The sequence below is a fragment of the Malus domestica genome, chromosome 13 (genome assembly GCF_042453785.1).
Source record: "Malus domestica chromosome 13, GDT2T_hap1".
Taxonomy (NCBI): Eukaryota; Viridiplantae; Streptophyta; class Magnoliopsida; order Rosales; family Rosaceae; genus Malus; species Malus domestica.
In genome coordinates, this window is record NC_091673.1 from 38,227,612 (window position 1) to 38,233,611 (window position 6,000).

Sequence of the window (6,000 nt, forward strand, 5' to 3'; positions counted from 1 at the left end):
GTGTTTATGAGTGTTTGCACTATTATTAATGCATGTTTGGCTATGTATGAATAGATCTATTGTTTGGATATAAGCCCTTGTTTGGTTGTTCCTTTCTTTGTATAGTCTTGTCGACACATACTTAGATTTTGTTTCGTGTTGGATATATCTGCTTTGAGGTTTCAACACTTGAGTGTTCCATTGCTAGGAATGTAAAAGAGTGAGGGCTGAGTTGGCTAAATTACCTCTTTATTGAATTCATTGCCAAATGGCCTTCATTACATAGGATGCCGAACGGCTATAGCTCAACACTTGTACATCGTGAGTCTATTTGTAGTAGTACTTCAAGTGATCAGCGTTCCATGGATGGCCAAGGGTCTTGCCATCGGAGCTTCTAAGTGTGTAAGAGCCAGGGCGACTGATGCCAATGACTTCATACGGTCCATCCCAGTTTGGACTAAGTGTGCCTTCACTCGGGACTCTGTCGCAGAGTAATCTTTTCTTTAAGACCCAGTCTCCTATTTTGAAAGAACGAGGCTTGACCCTAGAGTCATAATAGTTGGAGATGCGGTGCTTGTAGGCGACATTCCTCAAGTGAGCTTGGTTTCTGTGTTCCTCGACTAAATCCAAGTTGAGGGTGAGTTGTTTGTCATTTTCACTTTGAATGTAGTTCTGGACTCGGAATGTTGCTTGCTCGAGCTCAACAGGGACAACCGCCTCTGTGCCAAAGGCAAGTGAGAATGGAGTTTCTCCTGTTGAAGTCCGATATGAAGTGCGATATGACCAAAGAACTTGGGGTACAAATTCTGGCCAACAGCCTTTAGCTTTGTCCAAGCTGGTTTTCAAAGTGCGCTTGATTATTTTGTTGATGGCCTCAACTTGTCCATTAGACTGGGGATGAGCTGGAGAGGCAAAGCATAAGTTGATGTTGAACTTAGAGCAGAGCAACCTGAACTTCTTGTTGTCAAACTGTCGCCCATTGTCAGTGACTATCGCATTGGGAATGCCGAATCTACAAAGGATGTTTTTCCACACGAAGTTTTCTATCTTTGCCTCAGTAATGGTTGCCAAGGGTTCTACTTCGGCCCACTTTGTGAAGTAGTCCACTGCAACGACTGCGTAACAGACTTTGCCCTTCCCTGCCGGCATTGGGCCGATCAAATCAAGTCCTCACTGGGCGAAGGGCCAAGGGCTGATCATAGGAGTAAGAGGCTCTGGAGGGGAATGAGGAATAGTCGCATATCGTTGACATTTGTCACATGAGCGGGATACTTTGATGGCATCCTGGTGGAGTGTTGGCCAGTAATATCCTTGGCGAAAAGTCTTGTGTGCTAGGGACCGAGATCCAGCATGATCTCCACAGACTCCCTCATGTATTTCCCGAAGGACGATTTCCGCCTCGGCAGGCGTAAGACACCTTAAGTATGGCAGGCTAAAACCTCGCTTATAGAGTTGATCATTGATGATCAGGTAGCGGGTAGACTTGTATCAAATTTGCTTAGCCTGGACTTTATCATTTGGGAGGGTGCCATGAGCAAGGAAATTATAGATCGGGGTGATCCAACTATCCCCCTGTTGTAAGTTGCATACTTCTGCGGCCATGGTGCTTGGTGTTGCCAACAGTTCGACATGAATTTTTCTTCCAATCTTGTCTTCCACAGCTGAGGCGAGGCGAGCCAGGGCGTCTGCATGACTGTTTGCCGCTCGAGGAACTTGGGTGATCTGGTAGTGGAAGTGTTTGAGCAAAAGTTGTGTTTGCGCAAGATATGCTGCCATGGAGCTGTCCTTAGCATCAAAGTTGTTGGTAACCTGGTTGACCACTAATTGGGAGTCACTGAAAATATCAATTTGTTTAACCCCGAGGTGTTTGGCCAAACGTAATCCTGCTAGAAGGGCTTCATACTCGGCCTCATTGTTTGATGCCTTGAATTTGAAACGAAGAGCATACTCCATTGCTACTTTGTCGGGCGTAGTCAAGACTAGTCCCGCTCCACAGCCCTGTTGGTTGGATGAGCCATCAACATACAGACTCCATGCTGGGGTTGTTGGTTCTATCTTCTGAGCTTCCGATGGAAATGAAGCTACTGCTTCAGGTGTAGAAGCAATGTCAACAGGATATGTGAAGTCGGCGATGAAATCTGCTACTGCTTGGCCTTTTTCGGCTGGTTTTGGTTGGTAGGAGATGTCAAACTCACCCAATGCTATCGCCCATTTGATCATTCGTCCAGACGTGTCAGGACTCTGGAGTATCTGTCGAAGAGGGTGATTGGTAAGCACGGTGATGGCGTGTGCTTGGAAATAAGGGCGAAGTTTCCGAGCAGACATGACCAATGCTAGAGCTAATTTCTCAATGTTGGAGTATCGTGTCTCCGCATCTTGTAGGGCCTTGCTAGCGTAGTAGACGGGCCGTTCGACACCACTGTCCATTCGAATAAGAACAGAACTGACTGCTGAAGCCGAAACCGATAGATAGATGATGAGAGTGTCACCAACTTCTGGTTTGGAGAGCAGAGGGGCTTTACTCATGTACTCTTTGAGGTTCCTGAATGCCTTGGCACATTCCTCCGTCCATGTAATGTACTTCTTATTTCCCTTGAGTGCTTTGAAGAAAGGAGCACATCTGTCTGTGGCCTTAGAGATGAATCTGGTTAAGGCTGCCACCTTGCCAGTAAGGCTTTGGATGTCTTTTGAAGTTATTGGCTCTTTCATGTCGAGGATTGCTTTGATCTTTTCAGGGTTAGCTTCAATGCCTCGTTGGCTAATCATGAAGCCTAAGAATTTGCCAGAGCCCACGCCGAAGGCACATTTGTTGGGGTTCAACCTCATTCGATACCTCTTTAGAATGGTGAAAGTTTCAGATAGGTTGGTGATGTGTTGGTCAGCATGTTTGCTTTTGACTAGCATATCATCAACGTAAACTTCCATGTTCTTCCCAATTTGTTCGGCGAACATTGAATTGACCAGTCTCTGATAAGTTGCTCCTGCATTCTTTAGGCCGAAAGGCATGACTTTATAGCAATATAGTCCCCTGTCAGTAGTGAAGGCCGTGTGTTCTTGGTCTGAGGGGTTCATGAGGATTTGGTTGTATCCTGAATAAGCGTCCATAAAGCTCAAGAGCTCACACCCTGCCGTAGAGTCTATAAGCCTGTCAATAAGAGGAAGAGGGAAACTATCTTTCGGACACCCTTTGTTTAGGTCGGTGTAGTCAACACACATCCTCCACAAGACCTTTTGAAGCGAAAGACTTTCTTTGGTCGGATTTTTCCTAACAAGGACCACATTTGCTACCCATGTCGGGTAATTGACTTCGCGGACAAAGCCTATGCCTTTGAGTTTTTCAACTTCTGCTTTCATTGCCTCGTATCGTTCAGCGTCATAAGATCTTCGCTTCTGTCTCACCGGCTTGATCTTGGGGTCAATACTCAAACGATGACAGATGACATCGGGAGAGATGCCTGGCATGTCCTCGTATGACCAGGCGAAGACTTCAGTGTTCTCTTTCAAAAAAGATATCAATGCTAACCGAAGGGGTGGTGACAATGTGGTGCCAATCTTCACCATGCGATCTGGATAATCTCTTGAGATAGGTACCTTCTCCAACTCTTCAGCAGGTTGGGCTTGCTGGGTGAAAGAGTCATCTCGAGGATCATCGGGTTGATTGTTGCTATCAGGAAGATCCAAGTTCGCTTCATCTAGGCTGGTCTTTGTGACTTGGTCATGTACAGACAGGGTTTCCTTGGGTCCGGGCAAGTGTTGTTGCTTAACTGAAGTGTTGTAACATGATCGTGCAGTAAGCTGATCTCCTCTGATGTAGCCGTTGCCATGGGGGGTTGGAAATTTCATCAACAGCATATGCGTGGATACCATAGCCTTGAGATCATTGATGCCTGTGCGCCCAAAGATGACATTGTATGCCGTTGGGCAGTCAACCACTAGGAAGTTAGTGGTAATGGTAGCCGTGTAAGGGCCTGTACCAATAGTAAAGGGTAAATGTATGCTCCCTAAGGGTTGCACGATATCACCGGAGAAGCTTATCAGAGGAGAAATCGAGCGATCGAGCAAGTGTTCAGCTACACTGAGTGCCCTGAAAGCTTCGGCAAACATGATATTGACCGAAGCCCCTGTGTCTACGAGGATTCGTCGAACATCAAAGTTGGCTATGTGAGCCTCCACGATCAATGGGTCGTTATGAGGGTAGATGATGCCTCTTTCTTCCTCAGGGTAGAAACATATCGGATCCCAGTTAGGCTTTTGATACTTCCCTCCCCTGATGTCTTCCACGTGAAACACTTGGTGACCAGGCCTCAGAATTCGTTCACTGTTTTTCATGGCCCTATTGGAAGATTCAGATATGGGTGTGCCGCCGCTTATGGAATATATGACATTCACCTGGCGTTGGTTACGGTTATCCCTTTGAGGGTGAAGGAGGAATTGATCAATTTTTCCTTCTCGTGCCAAAGCTTCAATACGATCACGGAGGATGATACATTTCTCGCTATCATGGCCGTTATGCTCATGGTAGCAACAAAACATGCCCGCGTTATTCGGGGGCGTGTAATCTGGGTGCCTCGGCTTTGGCTTTGGTATCAGGTGAGCTATGCTGGGGTAAATGGCCGCGCATGTGGCATTCAAGGGCGTGTATGTCTCATACCTTGGGGTAGGGGGTATCTTGACGCGGGTTTGACCCACTGCATTGACTGCCTGGGGGCGAGCGTTATTGTGGCGATACCCTTGGTTATCGGGATAGTGTCCCTTACTCTTTTTACTGGAAGGAGAGTGGTGAGGATGGAAATCCTTCCTCTTGCCTTGAAATTGATATGTCTGTTGATTCGGTGAAGCATTATGCACGGCATGGGGAGGTGCTACTGCTGTTTGGAAAGTCGAGGTCTTCTCATTTAGGTGAGTCTGGCTTCCACCTCCCATTTGTTGATAAAGGATGGTTGTAGGGGGTTTCGCCTGATATGTCTTTGCCTCGGCGGAGGCATGGTTATAAGCCTGCGCCATCACCTCAGAGTAAGTCTTCCAAGTATTGGCATTGATCATGTATTTAAAGAAACAGTCACGTAGGCCTGCCGTGAAGGCTTTGAGGGCAGTCTTGTCGTCTGCCTCGGCACACCGGGAGTATTCATGGCTGAAGCGGCCAGCATACATACGTAATGACTCGTCTGGCTTCTGGCGGATAGTGTACAGGTCATCTGCAGAGTGCAAGCGATCGGTTTGGAAAATGTGTTGGGAAACAAATAGTTTCCTCAATTCCTCAAATGAGTCTACCGTCTCAGGTGTAAGACGACAATACCAATTTAGAGCTCCGCCAGAGAGGGTGGAGGGGAAGAGAAGACATCGCTCTTCGTCGGTGTGCATCCGGTATGCCATGGTGGACTCAAAGAGGTTAAGGTGCTCAATCGGGTCCTCTTTCCCAGTATAAAGTTGCAAGCCAAGCTTCTGCTTTGTCTTTGCTTGAAGGGGGGTGTTGAGGATCCTCCTTGTAAGAGGGCCAGGCCTGGGTTGGTTCCAGTCAGGTATTTCAGCCTGACGTTCAGCCTTCAACTTGTTTACTTCCTCAAGAAGTTGTAGGACAAGGGGGTCTTGAGCGGAGTTATGTTCCACTGGAGCTTTCTTTCGTAAATCTCCATCTCCTCTTGGAATTAGGAAGGTTTGATCAAGGGCATGTGATTTTTCCCTGGACTCGCTGTACTGGCTTCCAGGGTATGTCTGTCGGAACACCTCTGAGTCCCCTGTACCCTCATGTCTCTCTAGGACTTGTTGCCCCTTCCCCAAGTTGGTGGCCGGCTCGGGCCGTGGCAGGGGACCGAGTCTCTCAGAAATCCTTGGGTCATTGATCTTTGAGCTTATATGGATGGAATTCTCTCGACGTTGCTTCAGGAAATCCCGACAATCGCGAAAGACGGCTTTCGATCCTTCTGCCCCTTCAGCAAAGAGGTGTCTCCCTCCGCTTCTCATGGTTCGGGTCGAAGCAACTGGGTTAAGAGAAGCCTCATGTTGATTATCAAATCGAGGGGT